Source organism: Mustela erminea, chromosome 5 (genome assembly GCF_009829155.1).
Source record: "Mustela erminea isolate mMusErm1 chromosome 5, mMusErm1.Pri, whole genome shotgun sequence".
In the NCBI taxonomy this organism is placed as follows: domain Eukaryota; kingdom Metazoa; phylum Chordata; class Mammalia; order Carnivora; family Mustelidae; genus Mustela; species Mustela erminea.
Genome location: NC_045618.1, coordinates 54,660,980 through 54,677,808, shown reverse-complemented (window position 1 = coordinate 54,677,808; position 16,829 = coordinate 54,660,980). Strand labels below are relative to the sequence as shown.

The 16,829-nt window shown below is 37.9% G+C and overlaps 2 protein-coding genes across 2 annotated transcripts in view; one reads left to right on the top strand and one right to left on the bottom strand.

Annotated features, from left to right (window-relative positions):
- The window catches only part of CHRM5 (cholinergic receptor muscarinic 5), an 85,359-nt gene that overhangs the window by 48,280 nt on the left and 20,250 nt on the right, over window positions 1–16,829 (top strand). The gene's annotated exons all lie outside the window — the stretch shown is intronic.
- AVEN (apoptosis and caspase activation inhibitor) overlaps window positions 1–16,829 on the bottom strand; it is a 177,538-nt gene that overhangs the window by 154,345 nt on the left and 6,364 nt on the right. The gene's annotated exons all lie outside the window — the stretch shown is intronic.

Genomic DNA, 16,829 nt, shown 5'->3' with positions numbered 1-16,829 from the left:
CAGGACAGCGCTTTTAACCCAGTATCGGGTGGTTCTACCACATGCTAATTAAAGGAAAAGGGAAAAAAATCTTATTTATATGTGTGAAGTAAATAATCACAAATAAGAGAATCAAAAGATCAGGAATCAAAGAACTGATACATGTAAGCTACAGCAAAAACCAGGCCAGGCTATTCATTTCAGTAATAGGTGGCCTTTACATTACAATTCGTCAGTTTCTTATTTTACTTCATCTGAAATCCTCACATTCACCACTGTAAAAAAAAAAAAAAAACTACTTATTTGTGGTTACAGAGTTAGCTCTCTGTATTAGTCACCTCAAGCTGCCTCGACAAAATACCACAGACGGGGAGCTTAAGCAACAGAAATTTATTGCTTACAATTCTGGAGGCTGGAAACTCCAAGACCAAGGTGCAGGCAGATTCGGTGTGTAGTGAGGACTGCTTCTGGCCTGTACACAGCCACCTTCCCACTGTACCCTTCACACAACTGAGGAGAAAGAGAGCCCCGACTCCATTAGCAAAAGGCCCCACCCTCATAACTTCATTTAACCTTTATCACCTCCCAAATACCAGCACCTGAGGGGTTAGGGCTTCAACATATGAATTTGGGGAGGACACAAACATGCAGTCCATGACACCATGAGTGATCATTATTTAGGTTAAAAAACAAAAGAAGGAAAGCCATCTTGCCCAGAGAATATTCATTAAAGAAAACTATCGAGTCATATAAATTATCATAAGCAAGAAGGAAAAGCTGGGAATATAAAGTGCTTCCAAATAGCATATCTATATACAACTTATATGTTCATTAATATATTAGTATACATGTAGATATAGAGAGGGACGTGGGCCAACTGTCTGTGTTTATACAATGTATTCAGTCAGCTCCTGCACTAAAAAAAGATGCCTTTTCAATTTGTTCTCTTAAAATAAATGTGCATTTAAAAACATACCAGCTTCAGAAGAGGGGAGATACAGATGGTTATGGTACCAACACGTCTCTCTATACATAAATTGTAACTATAAACTCAGATTCTACAATCCAAAAAATTAAGAAAACAGTGTAAACAAAAGTCAATATACAAAAGAGGCTAATAACCCGAAAGAGAAAAGAACTCCCAAAGTTTGTTATTTATTCCACAAAATTTATTCCATAGATACAGTTTTCCCTTGACTCTAAGCCATTAAAAATGGCTCAGTAAAAAAATGAAACTATATTGAAATTTCACAAATATGGTCATACATAACCAGATCTGGAGTTTATACCAGTTTCCGTCACCAGTTTCATCTAGAAATACCTGTATCAGAGATAAAATATTGAAGAGCATATTAAACTCACGGGTTTGCTAATTATCCCTGCCTGAATTACACTTGCCCATGACAGACACAGTGATGGTCAGTCAGGGATAATGACCACACCTTTAAATGGTAAGAAACCTCATCACTAAAAAGTGTCCTTCTGTAACTCATTTCTCTGATTCCCACTCCTTTTCCCTCTGTGGGTAAGCTTGTACTTTTCCAACAGAACAAGGGGAAGAGGGGCACGAGAGAGAATGAGGAGTGTGTCTCAGAGTTTCCAGGCTGGTTTGAAGTAAATGAACAATCTAGAAGGCCGTCAAAATTGAGGAGTAAAGAATTATCATCAGTACCAAGATTTTGCTGCTGTTGCTGTGGATTTTTTTTTTTTTAAAGATTTTATTTATTTGACAGAGAGCCAGCAAGAGAGGGAACATAAGTAGGCGGAGGGGGAGAGGGAGAAGCAGGCTCCCCACGGAGCAGGGAGCCCGATGTAGGGCTCCATTCCAGGACCCTAGGATCAGGACCCAAGCCGAAGCAGGCGCTTAAGGACTGGGCCACCCAGGTGCCCCTGTTGCTGTGGTTTTGATCAGCTTAGCAAAGGCTTAGCAAACGTGATCATTTGAGCAATGACTAAAGCAGAGAATAAGTGTTACTCCCGCTGGAAAAATGTTGGACTGCTTACCCCACCTGCTGTTCACTGGTAAAACTGTGATTTGCTCGCTGGTTTCATTTCAGCCGCAAGCAAACACAGGCTCTGTGCTGCACCTGAGGCCTCAGAGTGGCCGGAAATTTTCTTTTCATTGTTTGGAACCTGGACAAGGGCACTGGAGTTAATACATCTAGTTCAACCTTCATCTGACAGATGGGCTTGATTGTCCTTTATTGGATTAGGCCAAAAAGCATTTACATGTTTGCTATTATTCACTTCTTATGGTTAAAAATCCTTTAATCACAGCTTTTTGCAAAGAGCAATGAGGCATCAGCATTTCGGTCACTTCTAAGCAATCTGCCCTTCCAGAAGGGGTCCTTACAGAGCACTGGGAAGCTAATGCTTATTTTTGTTTCCTCTACAGGGTGATTTAATTGATTACAAACTAGAATGATGGAACTCCAAAATCGAGCGTTCTCTTAAAGACTTTTCATTAAATGGTTTATAACTGAGACAGGGGGAATGAGAATGAATTAATACTTGTTTGCTATAGACGTCCCGAATTTAGAAAAAAGAAAAAGAAACCGAAAAATTGAGATGGCAAATGGGTGCAAAACTTTCCCAGTCTTTTTAATATCACATATCATAGCAGCCCACTAGGAACCTCCTAGATTTAAGGAACTAGAATTTGGGAATGGGAGTATGGTTATAACAGCTTGGGGGGTATAGTGTGTTGAAGTCACATGCCTAGCCTTTGGGGTACTGGGCAAAAACCTCAATTTTTTTTTTTTTTAAGATTTTATTCATTTATTTGACAGAGAGAGAGCAAAAGCAGGGGGAGCAGCAGGGAGAGGCAGAGGAAGAAGCAGGCTCCCTACTAAGCAGGGAGCCAGGGCGGAGCTCAATCCCAGGACCCCGAGATCATGACCTGAGCCGAAGGCAGATGCCTAACCAACTGAGCCACCCAGGCGCCCTAGTTTCTCTTTTTTTTTTTTTTTAATTGAGGTATAGTTGACATCCAGCATTACAGTAATTTCAGGTGTACGACATAGTAATTCAATAAGTCTGTATGTTAGGCTGTGTTCCCCCCAAGTGTAGCTACCATCTATCACCATATAACATTATTACAGTGTCATTGGCCATACTCCCTATTCAGCACCTTTCATCCCCATGACTTATTCATTTCATAACTGGAAGCCTGCAACTCCCACTCCCCTTCCCCATTTTGCCCATTCCCCATGCCCCTCTCCTCAGCCAGCTACCAATCTGTTCTCTGTGAAAATCTCAATTTCTAAGTCACTTGGTGGAAAACCTTGAATTTCCATCTCCATATTTTACTATTCCACTTTTTGGTATCTCAAAGAGTAATGAGATATATATTAAACAAACTAGAAAGGCTTAAGTCTGTAGATCAAAAGGATGAACTACAATTCAATATAGCCTGTTTGCTATATTAAAAAGAAAAGACATTTATGTTTAATGGGAAAACATGAAAAGTACTTAATTGTTCTAGGGGGAAAAAATTAACAACTCATTGTTTTGATCACTCATAACAAACTATTAAATCTCCTCCTAGAAGTCAGAAGCCTCAAGTTCAAATATTAATCTCACCATCAACTCCTTGGCTGTATCCTTAAAAAGGCCTAACTCTACCCAATTACTGTATCTTCACCTGTAAAACTACATTTAATACTGCCTACCTCTTTCATAGGGAGATTCTGACAATTATTTAAATCTAAGGATTTCTTTTAGGGCCTATTCTGAAGAAGCAGTTTTGGTTCGTTTAAATTTTATTAATTTTTTTATTTCCTTATTCCTATTAGTAATGCATGCTCCTGGTAACAAAACAAAAATTAAAATAGTTCAGAAAGATATAAAGAAAAAAGGAAAATTTTCCTCATCCTCTTTATCTCCTAGTCTCATTCCCTACAGGTAACCACTACAGATTTCCCATACAGCCTTCCAGAAATACTCTCTGCATACAGATGAATATCTTCCTTTTCCACAAATGGAAAGACACTCCACTGACTTTCCTTAAGTAACTGTTTCCCTCAGTAGAGGGTATTTTACGTATCCATCCCAGTCTTTAACAGCCACATGGCATTCCTCCACAAACATGCCATCATTTATTTAACCAGTCCTTCTTCATCGAGATTTGGAAGTTGTTTCCAGCCTTTCCTTAATTTAAACAATTTGCAGTGAATAATCACCTACTTATATTTGCTAACTTGTTCAGACATACCTGCAAAATAAATTGCTAAATACAAAACTTCGGGGCCACACGCTAAGTTTTGATGTCAAACTGCCTCATCTATAGGTTGTATCAATTTCCATCAAATGAAGAGTATCAGTCAATACTGAATATGGTCAACACTTTTAAAAAAAAAAAAGATTTATTTATTTATTTATTAGACAGAGATCACAAGTAGGCAGAGAGGCAGGCGGGGGCGGGGAAGCAGGCTCCCCACTGAGCAGAGAGCCCAATGCGGGGCTCTATCCCAGGACCCTGAGATCATGACCTGAGCCAAAGGCAGAGGCTTTAACCCACTGAGCCACCCAGGCACCCCAGTCAACACTTTATTTATTTATTTTTTTTTTAAAAAACAGTTTTAGGAGTGCTTGGGTAGTGCCTTCAGTTAAGTGTCCAACTCTAGGTTTCAGTTCAGTTGATGATCTCAGGACCCTGCATTGGGCTCCTCACTCAGTGAGGAGTCTGCTTGAGATTCTCTCTCCTTCTTCCTTTTCCCCCCACCTTGCTCACATACTCTCTCTCTCTCTCAAATAAATGAATCTTAAAAAACAAGAACAAAAAACAACCCACATAGTTTTAAAGGCCCATTCTATAATGTAGTTTCATTAGGAAGTTTATCTACAAGGAAATTAACATGGATTTTTAAATATTTGTAAGCAATCTAACTTATGTGTCTACCATTTTTTTGAAGCAAATTAAAAACCCACAATTTCCATTTATCAAAATAAACAAAATTAATAATAATTTTTAAATTCAGGCACAAATTTTCTAGAAAAGAGAGTACTGGTTGCCACAATACAGTCAGTCCTCAAAATGAAGGGCCATTGTATCATTACAGTTATCACCCTAAAATTGGACCATTACGCTAAAAATGTAAATGTCTCTATGGATACTGGGCTATGTTCCCCCAGGGTTTTAAAAGTGTTGCTATAATGCTAGTATCTTTTACCTAGAATGATGTGTGTAACAATTTAAAAATTATGCACAAGAAAACAAAAATTGAGCCACAAGAACCCCAGGCCTGGGTTAGGTCTTGACCTAACTTTACAGCATAAAGAAACATTAACAAAATGCTGGTGTGCTTTCATTCTTCCCTGCTAGGTTAAAAAAAAGATGTCTCTAATCCCATTCTTTTCTACATAAAATAAACACAGCACACTTTTGCAAATAAATTCTAGTTTAAATTTAACAAATATGTTCTCTTTCCAAGTCAATGCTAGCAGTTTAATAAATAGTTAAGGAAAATAACATAAATACTAAAATTTCTTATGGAATCTAACATTTCAAATATCATAATAAAAAATACAGAATTATATAATCAGCTTTAAAAAATCCTTTTTATTTAATAATTGACCCCCCCAAAATGGCAAAGATAGAAGTGGCAAGGAATCCAAAGTATAGACAAGATAAGAATAAAGCTTGATTAACATATATTAAGTTTAACCAGATAAAAAGAGAACAAAATAGTGAGAAGGGATTTTCTATATAAAAGATCTCTCAAAGTGCCTGGCTGGCTCTTGAACTCCTTGAGTTCAAGCCATGAGTTCAAGCCCCACAGTGGGTGTAGAGATTACATTAAAAAAAAACCTCTGGATGCTATAATTCCTGTTTTAGTCTCACAGTTTAAAATACCTGTTGTTTGCACTGAATTATCAAGTTTAACAGACTTAGAACTAGAAGATTATAAAATCCAATGTGAATTAGTGTTCGTGTATGAATCTGTCCGTTGGGAGAGCAATCTCTCTTTAGCCACCGAGCTTTCAACCATGGAAAGAAGAGCACTTCATTTAGTGTGACAAATGCAAATGAAACATAAAGGGTTCTCCTGACTTGAACTCCCAAAATGACACTATCTAAAAACATACTCTCTCTAGCTTGCACCATTTACCTTCTAAATTATCTTCTAGAGCTATTAATCATTCAACAAATATTTATGGAACTCTTTCTGAAAATCACAGTGCTGTGTCATGTACAGACCCTTAGGTGGCTTTTAATTACTAAAACAGACATATAAGAAGTAAATAATTAATAGTAATAAAATGAGGGATGAAAGTAAGCACTACATTTCCGAAGTACAACAATACTAATTGAGGAAAACCAGAAGCTTCACAGAGAAAGGTGGCGTTTGAACTGAGCATTCAATAGAGGAGGAATATGATTTCGAAAAATATAACAGCAGAATGTGGGTTACAAACTATAGAATTCTGGCTAATTTAGGCTGAAAAGGAATTTACTAAAAGAATTTCCTAATTCTAAAGTAGCTCCTAAAATTGATGAGAAATCGAGAGGCTGAAGGAAGTCAAAGTCAGGAAACAGGCTGTTGAGAACTCAAATACAGTAATATAACAAATAGACCAGATAGGATGCCACGGTAACTGCCATAGTAAATAATCTCCAGTTGCCCCACTTCTATATGTTATTGCCTCAAGACTCAAAGCCTGGGGGTGGGCGGGGGGATTCAAAGCCTGATAAAGGACATTAATAAGTGAACTGACAAAATCTCAGCAAGGTTCGATAATAGTATTCTCTCCATGTTAATTTCCTGACTGCAACCATTGTGCTCTATGAAATTTCCTCGCTTTTAGGAAATATGCACTGGAATGTTTAGGGGTAAAAGGGCATTACGTCTACCATTTACTCTTAAAGACTAAAAAAATCTTTAAGGGGCCCTAGGTGGCCCAGTAGGTTAAGAATCTGACACCCCTTTTCAAAGTAGAAAATATTTATGTTTCTGATCATACACACATTTAAAAATTTGAATTTAAAAAAGGCAAAGTTCCACATAATCCCTATATTTTCCCCATTCCAAACACAGTTAATAGTTTGGCATATATTTTTATTCTTTTAGGATTCTAATGCAAGCATGTATCTTATAATTTTTACATAAGCACAATATTATATATTTTTTTTTTACCTTAAAAGTCTTATCATGATATCTTTCCAGGTTTTTTTATTTGTTTGTTTGTTTTTGTTTTGTTTTTTATTTCTTTTCAGCGTAACAGTATTCATTGTTTTTGCACCACACCCAGTGCTCCACGCAATCCGTGCCCTCTCTAATACTCACCACCTGGTTCCCCCAACCTCCCACCCCCACCCCCGCCCCTTCAAAACCCTCAGATTGTTTTTCAGAGTCCATAGTCTCTCATGGTTCACCTCCCCTTCCAATCTTTCCAGTTTTGTATAGAAAAAAAATGTACTTGAAAATGGGAACAGTGATTATTTCTGGGTGGTAATTTTATAAGTAATTTTATTTTCTTGGTATTTTTCTGTCATTTAATACTAGAATAGGTAAAATTTACAGATTTAGGAGATATTTGTACTGCATACAAAAGGGAAGGAAAGGAAACAGATTAATTCTTTTTGGTGGGGTGGGGAGGTGGAGGGAGAGAGAGAGAATCCCAAACAGGCTTCACCCCAGTGTGTGAGCCTAATGCAGGGCTCAATCCAACAGCCTGAGACCATGACCTGAGCCAGAATCAAGAGTCAGACAATTAACCAACTGAGCCACTCAGACACCCCAACAGATTAATTTTTACAAAAAAGGAAGGTATTTTGAGAGAGGCTATACTTGAGATGAGTTTGGAATTGAAGAAATTACATAATGCTCATCTAATTGAATCTTTACAACACCTCTACAGGTGAGGAAACTGAGATTTTCAGAAGCTTGAGCAAATTCTCAGATACTTTATAACAAGTAACTGGTGAGTTGGAGGGTAGGATTCTAAACACCCATGACTGACCACCATGGGATTTCTCCCCCTGAAAGAAAGCTTAAAAAACAACAGCTCTAGGGGCGCCTGGGTGGCTCAGTGGGTTAAGCCTCTGCCTTTGGCTCAGGTCATGATCCTGGGGTCCTGAGATGGAGCCCCGCGTTGGGCTCTCTGCTCAGCAGGGAGCCTGCTTCCCTTCCTCTCTCTCTGCCTGCCTCTCTGCCTACTTGTGATCTCTCTCTGTCAAATGAATAAATAAAAATCTTTAAAAAAAAAAAAAAACAGCTCTAGTGGGGGGGAAAGATAAGGAACGAAAAAAAGGAAAAGAAAGGCAAAAAAGTAGAATTCTTAGCAGTCTTTGAGGAGGTATACCCTACTTATCCATTTGTCTGTAAGCTTGAAAAAATAATTACTATCTGTCTGTAATTCTTCAACTCTAATACTTCAGCTTTCCGAGGTCCTGTTCTGCATAAAATCACTGGGGTGCCATCTACCAGAGACACTAAGCCTCAAGCTTTAGCAGCACTTTCCTCTCCCCTCCCTGCCTGTCAGGAAGTCAACCGGAGAACAGATGGGGCACAAACATGAGCCCCCCTGCCCGCCAACTGTGTATAAAAACCATCTCTTTTTAGTCCACTTCCATCTTGTAAAATGAAAAATCAACTTGTCTAATTTCTCCTTCCAGTGAATGTAAAATACGTGCTCTTAATAGAAGATTCTCTAGTCACCTCTTAATTCAATGATTCTCTTAGCTGTAAAGAGGAGAAACATATTTTTTTTAATTAACAGGAATTGTTTCTACAAATTCATACTAGCATAATAAAGAAGCAGCAAACCAGAACACAACTTGGAAGTGATGTGAAGATTAGTAAGGGAAAATAGGAAGCTAAGCTTGGTCCTTTGAGAAATATTTATTTGTCATCAAGCTTTGCTTCCAGAAAACTCATAGCTTCCTTGGAAGGACTTATATATCTATAAGGGATTAAGCCTTTTTCAGTAAGACTAGGCTTTAATTAGCCCAAATATCAAACAAAGACATGTTATTTTATTATCAGTCTTGTAATAAAAGGAAAAAATGAGGGTGAAGTATCTCAGTCCTCAATATCATGAAGCCAGCTCCTGAGACACGACCTTTCGATTAACAATAGAACCACAGATTACAAGTCCACTATTTAAATGAAACCCATGCTGCATTAGACTTTGAGAATGAATACTCACTAAATACTTTAAATTTTCCCAGAATGTAGCTGTTAATGATCTTTTCAAGCCAGAGATTATAGAAACCTAAACAGGGTGACTAATTATTTCACAGAATACGCATGCATTAACAAAATCTTCCCACAGCTAAATACAGATAGAGAGGAATCACAGTACTAATAACCCAAGAATATACATGAATTTTTGATAACAGTCCTGCCATTTCAATTATGCTTTGCTTAGGTTAATAATAAAATGTGTTTGCTATCTCTCAACTAAAAAAATATTGAGGGACACCTGGGTGACTCAGTTGGTTAAAGCATCTGCCTTCAGCTCAGGTCACTATCCCAGGATCCTGGGATAGCGCCCTGCATGCCTGTCCTCCCTGCTCAGGAGGGTCTCTGCTCCTCCGCCCCTCCGCGCGCTCATGCTCTCTCTCTCTCACTCAAATAAATAAATAAAATCTTAAGAAACAAAAAAGAAGCATTGATCAGACATATTTGTACCAGTCCTTAATAGTAAGAGGACACAAAGGGAGGATTAAGCATATACAACAGGGAATACATTCTATTACTCTCCTACATATTCTTTTAATTTCCCTGCTATTGGCACATATCAAAGACATGACATGGACTGTAGGGAACAGTATCCCTGAGAGGGCTGTTTTTACAGAAATTGTCTTTTAATAATTTAAGGCTGATGGACAAATTGGTTGGTCAGATTCTAAAACAACATCCTAGCAACATCAAGATAAAATTAAGCACATCGATTTTGTATCTTGTCAACGTCATTTGGCATCCATTCAAAAGTGAAATATTATCTTTTCTTTTAACTTTCTATTTAAAATCAATTAGCCATCATATAGTACATCATTAGTTTCAGATGTAGTGTTCAATGATTTATCACTTGCATATAACACCTCGTGCTCATCAGATCATGTACCTTCCTTACTGCCCATCACCCAGTTACCCCATCCCTCCCACCTCCCCTCCAGCAACCCTCACTTTGTTTCAAAAGTGAAATATTATCTATATCAATCACCCATGCACAGCTCCATGACACCTTTATAGAAAAGTTTCAAACCAACAAAATTGTTGAGATTTCCATCCAAAAGAAAAAAAAATTAACAGTATTAAACCATTTGCTCTTGGTACTGCAACACACCCACACACGCGCACACACACACGTGCACACACACATACACAAATGGCTTCTAATGAAAGAAAATGAAATTTCAAAAAGAATGAATCCAATGTCCCAATAAGTTCATCAGTAGTATCCATAAAAAAGAAATGACTATGTGTCAGTATGGTCTTTATTTCTCCCTTCGATATTTCGAAGTGCATCAGGAAATCGTGATATCTGAAAAGAAAACACATTTTCAACCACTTAATTTCTTTTCTATAAAAGTCTAGAGGGGAGTGCCCAGGTGGCTCAGTCAATTTAAGTGTCCACCTCTTGATCTCGGCTCAGGTCTTGATCTCAGTCATGAGTTTGAGCCCCGAACTGGGCTCTACGCTGGGCATGGCACTTACTTTATTAAAGAGTCTAAAGGGGTGCCTGGCTGGCTCAGCTGGCAGAGCGCTCAACTCTTGATTTTGGGGTTGTGAGTTCAAACCACATGCTGTAGGTAGAATTTACTTTAAAAAAAAAAAAAAGTAAAACAAAACAAAAACATCTATCTAGAAAGTCATGCAGTGTTGTGGGTAGGACCAAATGATCTATATGGCCTCTCTAAAGTTCACTTGCCCAGTACTGTGGAAAACAATCACTACTGTTCCTACAGAAAACAGAAGCCCAATAGCATAGTAACTATGCTAAAAACTCTGTAACTATGCCAGAAAACTCTGTTTTCTGAAACAGAAAACAGACCTGGTGGTCTAGAATTATGAGCTTACCATTTCTCATTTTAGCATCAGTTAAAACAACAATGGTGACACTGTTAAGAACAACTGGAAACCATATTCTGCAAGGGGTGCATAGCCCCCACACCAAAAATTAATAAATAAATAGAACAAAGCCAATTCTCTGGGTAAATACATGTAATAAACTATCTTCCTTTAAAAAAGGGGAAAAAAAATGAAAGTAATGTGACCTTAGTCAATAGCCCCAAAAATGGAGTATACATGTACCTGGGGATTCATGAACATTTCTCAAAAATATATGAAAAGGATTTTTAAGTTTCAGATAATCAGTGTCCAAACTCTTTCCCAAAAGCTGTCCTAGAAAGTACTTGAGGACTGGCAACCCCTTCTCAGCCATTCTCACTCTGACTGTGGTGAATTCCCTGAGCAAGAAAAGGGATAATTTTAAATATAGGTGTGGATTTTGAGAAGGTATAACTCAAAGACCAAGTAACAAGTTCTTTTGCAAGTCATGAAGTTTCCAAATCTTAACTTTCAACAGAATTTAAGGAAGACCTAATCCAATTGCCTGCTGATAGATCATTAAAAAAAAAATTTGTAAAAATGATTTTGGTATATAATTGGAAAGGTATTACAAGAGTTGAGTGACACATATGATTAAAGTCCAGCCATTACCATCTACTAATGTTTCTCAGTCCTTACACTTATAAAAATAAAAATTAGGAAGAGAATTTATTCTGAATCCTATCTCATTCAGGAATAAGCAATATTCATCCATGGATACCTGCATAAATTCATTAGGGAAAATGAGATCCATTTACAATAAAATTTTACCTTTATGTATAACAATTGCTAATCAAAATAAATTGTATATTAATCAATATAATCTTAATTCTATTACGAAAAAAATTTTACATCCAGGCCCTAAGGTTACAAGATTTTTTTAAAAAATCAAAATGGGGCATCTGGGTGGCTCAGTGGGTTAAAGCCTCTGCCTTCAGCTCAGGTCATGATCCCAGAATCCTGGGATTGAGCCCCGCATCGGGCTCTCTGCTCCAGGAAGACTCTGCTTCCTCCTCTCTCTCTGCCTGCCTCCCTGCCTACTTGTGATCTCTGTCTGTCAAATAAATAAATAAAATCTTTAAAAAAAAATAAAATAAATAAAATAAAAAATAAAAATTTGTTATAGGGAAGCAAGTGATTACTAAAAAGTTTTCAGGTTTGAAAATATGTTACATTGGATAAAATTCTACAGAAGATGTGGAATTAAAACATGAAATAAAAAGAAGAAATAATATAAATCTTCTCACTGCTGAAGAGTTTATTAATGCCATTCTTTAGTGGGTGATGATGAATATCAAATCACTATTGTAATTGGACTCCATTCAGGTATAAGAATGATATGACAGTTATATTTAAAATGTCAAATATAGGGGCACCTGGGTGGCTCAGTTGGTTAAGTGTCTGACTTCAGCTCAGGTCATGATCCCAGTGTTCTGCAACTGAGCCCCACATCAAGCTCCTGGTTTAGCAGGGAGTCTGCTTCTCCCTCTCCTCCTTACTCATACTCTCTTTCTCTCTGAAATAAATAAATAACATCTTTTTTTTTTTTAAGTCACATATATACTTAATTAATTAATTAAAATGTCAAGTATACAATATGCTGGAAATTTTATGTTCTGAAACCATCTGAACCATTGATCAAAAAAGTTAGCTGTAATATTCAAGTATAAGTACATAATTTATTAAAAAAATTTTAAGCAGAATACTATCAAAAAGCATCAATAACGAAAATATGTAAGTGATATGATGGTCAGTGAGAAAAGCAGATCTCAAAACAGTAAACATTAGCAAGGATGAAGATGCCAAAATAATGTTTGAGGAGTGGTCTGCAGCAGCAGGGAAAAGGGCCAATTCCAGTATCAAGAACTAATCTTTTTTTTTTTTCTTTTAAAGACTTTATTTTTAAGTAATCTCTACACCCAACGTGGGACTCGGGACTCATATTTACAACCCCAGGATCAAGAGCTGCACGCTCTGTTGACTGAGCCCGCCAGGCGCCCCTTACCAAGAGTCAATCTTAAAGCAATTTTCTTTTAGGACACTTAAGCACGTTCTGTTTCTAACCAAATTTACTTCAGGCTTTCTGAAAAGGGGGAAATATAGGCTGTCAAGTGTGAACTTTAATAGGCCCTCAATCTCTGTCTGGCTGACACAATGAGGATGACCCCTTTCAGTGACCAGGAGGGAGCAAGTGCTTTAGAAATCTGCCAGCAACTTAGATTTGACATATTTTCTTCTTCCAGGTCCCTGGTAAACTTAACCATCAAAGTCAGAGAGTTCCCTTTTACTGAAATAGTAGCAATGGAAATACCAAGGGCATCTAGGATTAATTATTATTCAAGCAATGGACTTACACTATTGTTTGCAAAGCAAAAGTTTGGTCGGAAACAAAAATCACCTCCAAGTTCTTACTCTCCTTAATGCGGCTATAAACGGCTGCCTCATCTTTTCCTAGACATAAATAATTCAGAAAGGATGAAAAGCGCTGCCATATGAATGTGGAGCAAGAAAGCAAAGATCTGCTGTCACCCGCAATAAGTGAATACAAAATCAGTATTATCTTCATTACCATTTTGCGACATGAGGAAAACAAGCGTGTGAAAGGATCATAAAACAGTCCACCATACGTCCCTTTCCAACTCTCAAGTCACTCCAGGGCAGTTTAGGGAAACAGCTGAAAAAACAGTTCGGGAATCAAAATGCCTGGGTTGAATGCCGGCTCTGCGATTTTCTGCTTGTGTGATCATGTATGTAACTTAAGCTCTCCTAAATGTGAGTTTTCTGACTGTGCCTCAGTTTTCTCACCTCACACTAAGGGCTCAATAAATGTGAGGTACTAGGATTACTACAAGGAGGAAAAAAGGAAAGGAAATTCCAAGGACTGCCAATAGGCCGTGAACTCCCTCTCTGCTAGTAGCTCATCAAAAAGAAAAGTCTAATACTAACAAATCCAGTATTTTTTTAAGTTAATGACTATATCCAGGGCAATACCAGGCTTCTAGTGGATAGTCAATGAGGATAATTAGCCTTATGATATGCTTTCCCAAACTCCACAAACTTAGGGAGTGATATGATATGCTTACCCAAACTCCACAAACTTCCAATCCACCTACAGAGGGAATAATTTAAGGGCAAGAGACTAGCAGACACAATGTGCTCAGCAAAGTTCCCTCGGTGTATGACTTGTCTCGAAAGTTGTTCAGTTTTATTTCGTCTTGATTTGCATTTACCAGTCATGTGTGTGTAGTGGTCCAAAGTAGAAAGCAAAAGGCGTAAATCGTATTAAATTCTGGAGTTACGTAACTAGCTGGTCCTTACCTGGCTAAACCTCTGTTACGAATTTTTTTCTTTCTGATCATTTCAATTACTCTCCGTTTGGGGCACAAATGCAACACAGAACATGAGAACAAGGAGGCCTCAGGCAGGGCCATCAATCTTGATGCACTTAATAGTTAGGCACCAAGAACAGTACTCTTAGCAAGTCTAACGATGACTGATACTTCAGAATCTAAGAAGTGGAAGGAACTAAGAGGTCATAAACCAAACCAAAATGAAGGAGAAATCCCTTCCAATGTCTCTTAGTACAGCTTTGACAAGATGAGGGTGGGGGTAACAGAGGTGGAAGCAGTGGAGGCCAAGGCTCTCAGTGATGACCCAAGGGCAGGGCCACACATTCACACCCACTGACACACCGAACCACGAAACTAAGCAGTGAAAAAAATCCCAGAAGAAAATATAAGATAGGGTTTTTTTTAAGGCTATCCCAAAAAGAGATAAAAGCCTAAAAGGTTAACAGAATTGGTTACAATATTGGCATAAATCAAAAAACATATTATTTCCCCTCTACACGATATACCACCATTTTACTCAATTTAGTTCCACAGAGATGAGTAAGATAGAAGCACCTTCATTCACTCAATACAAGAAGTTAATGACACTTGCTATTAAAGGCCTATGTGCCAGACATTTCAGTCAGTACCAAAGATACTGTTACTACAGTTTCTGTGAAGATGTGACCCCGGCAGCCAGAGTGTCTACCTTGTTCTCAGTAAAGTGGTGACTGGTTCATAGAAATGCAAGACATAGGAAAGAGTTGAGTCAAAAGTATCTTGGTGTATAAACCCCAGCTCTGATACCAACTATAAAAGCTGAGGCAAGTCAATTAACTGAGATAAACCAGGAGAGACCCTGGACTCCAGGAAACAAACAGAGAGTTACAGAAGGGAGGGGTTGGGAGAATGGAGTAACCGGGTGATGAGTATTAAGGAGGGCACATGTTGTGATGAGAACTGGGTGTTACATGCAACTACTGAATCCTTGAACACTACATCAAAAACTAATGATGTACTGTATGTTGGCTAATTAAGCAATTTTTTTAAAATGAAGATTTTATATATAAAATAGATATAAGATGACATAATTATAAAGTTTAAACAAACTTACGTAGTTTAAGAAGTAAATTTGTAATCAAGTTATATATACATATATATGCAATATATACAATTGAGCCTTGCATACCTCCCGGGATAGGAGCGCCATAGAAAAATCTATATATAACTTTGATTCCCTAAAAACTTAACTACTAATAACCTACTGCTGACCAGAAACCTTACCAATAACATAAACAGTCGATTAAGACATATTCTGTATGTTGTATTACAGACTGTATTTACAATAAAGCTAGATTATGAAAACATTAAGAAAATCATGAAGAGAAAATATATTAACAGGATTCCCAAAAAATCCCCATATAAGTGGACCTGCAAACCCATCTTGTTCAAGAACCAACTGTATAAAGTTGTTATAAGGACAAAATGTGTTATATAGTGAGCACTAAATTGATCTGAGTTTCCTTCATTCCTGCTAACCTGAACCTAAGAATTTATCAAATTTTACTTATTACTTACCTTAATCCTAACCAGATTAAATATGTTACAATTTTAACTTTTCTAATTTTTTTCAAGCTCTATATTTCTGTATACAAGTACTATTTTTAGGGACATCTTACCTACTGGGAGCATAAGACACTCCACACATTTCAGTAGCAGGAAATTTTTCCTTAATGAAAAATTTTTTTTAATCTATGCACATGAGAATTCAAATATACGACACTTTGGTAGTAGACATGTTAAAATAACAGAACAGCTCATAAAGAGATTGTACTGAAACCCCTTTGGCCAATATCAGTGGGGTAAGAGTTTGCCTATCATTCCCTACTCAAGCTATACGAAGTGTCTATGAATGTGTAAATAAGGTCGATCACACTGCTATTAAAACTCAGACCTGACTGCTGAAACATCTATCTTCAGGTTGAAAATTGCTTAAAAAACACGAAGGCCAGTGACCCCTTGTTCCTAGACGTATGTAGTAAAAAAAGAACTATGCCATTAGAAGAGAGAACTATGCATCTGATCCCGCCCCAAAATACTATGGAGTCCAGTCCGCCGGGAGCATTCTTTCATTGAGTTTCATTGAGTAAACCTTTATTATCCTACCATGTGCTAGGCCTTGCACAGTGAACAAAACAACCCGCCCCCCTCCCCCAAAAAAAACACCTTCCCTCCTAATAACAGGAATGTCTGCCGGTTCTGTAAGGCTGCCCAATAGCTCCTCCAGACCAAGTCCTGGCCGCACCCCCACCCCATGAGGGTCAATCACATGGACACCCCACTGGAATCCAACGCGCGCGCTAGCTTTGCAGCCCTGACACACCCTGGGTTCTTAGCTATTCTGGGTCTGGACCCCTCCCGCATCTGGGGACGCCCCGAGAGCCGCCTCTCCCGCCCCGAAGAC